The sequence below is a fragment of the Gavialis gangeticus genome, unplaced genomic scaffold (assembly GCF_001723915.1).
Source record: "Gavialis gangeticus isolate Ggan-Ray unplaced genomic scaffold, GavGan_comp1, whole genome shotgun sequence".
Taxonomy (NCBI): domain Eukaryota; kingdom Metazoa; phylum Chordata; order Crocodylia; family Gavialidae; genus Gavialis; species Gavialis gangeticus.
In genome coordinates, this window is record NW_017729032.1 from 158,461,431 (window position 1) to 158,462,386 (window position 956).

The window sequence follows — 956 nt, forward strand, 5'->3', positions numbered from 1 at the left end:
ATTCCCACCCTGTGCTGCCGCTGCCACCACCTCCAAAGAGCAAGGGTGGGGTGAGTCCAGCTCTGGTGGCCTCACTTCACCCCCTCTCTGCTCCATTGTCACCACCTAAAGGGAGCAGGGCGGGGGGGCGGGGAGGGGGAGTGCATCCAACTGTGCTGGCCTGGCCAACCCGTTCTGTCTGGTCCATTGCTGCTGCCTCCAGGGAACAGGGTGTGGGGGGGGCGAGGCCAGCTGCACTTGTGTGACCCCCCTGCTGTGTCCCCTGTGTCCCCACCATGGTGGCGGTGCTGTGCCCTGCCGCCACCTCCTAGCTGAATGCTTATTTGCACGCTGATTGGTTGTTTCAGTCAGCCAATCAGAATGCGAATACAGTGTTATGGATGGACAGACAGACAGATTAGGGCATTTATAATATTAGAACATCTAGTGATCTAGATATACATATCTAGATATAGGCGTCTGTCTGTCTATATACATACCTATACATTAGTGACATTAGTGGTATTTCATTTAAATCACCGGAAAATGCGCAATTGGGGTTACTTAACCGAAAATTGTTTTTTTTTTTAAATTGGGCAAAACCAGGCAGTCTTTCCTTTTGGGGTGTGTGAAACACTACCCGGGATCCTAAAATGGAAACACCACTACAGATAGCTAGCTAGATAGGTAGATCTCTATATATAGATAGCGATAGAGCGATACACCTATACATTAGTTGGGTTTCATTTAAATCAAGGGAAAATGTGCATTTGGCGTTACTTTTTTAACCGAAAATTGTTTTGTTTTTTTTTTTAAATCGGACAGAACCCGCCCCCCTGGGCGTGTTTCCTCTCGGGGCGCGTGTGTGAGGACAGGAGGACCGGACCTCGGAGGCAGCGCACTGGCCGCGGGGCGGGGGCGGGGGCTGGGCGGGCGGCGCGTGCCCATTGGCTGCCCGGGGAAGCGCTGAGGCAGCA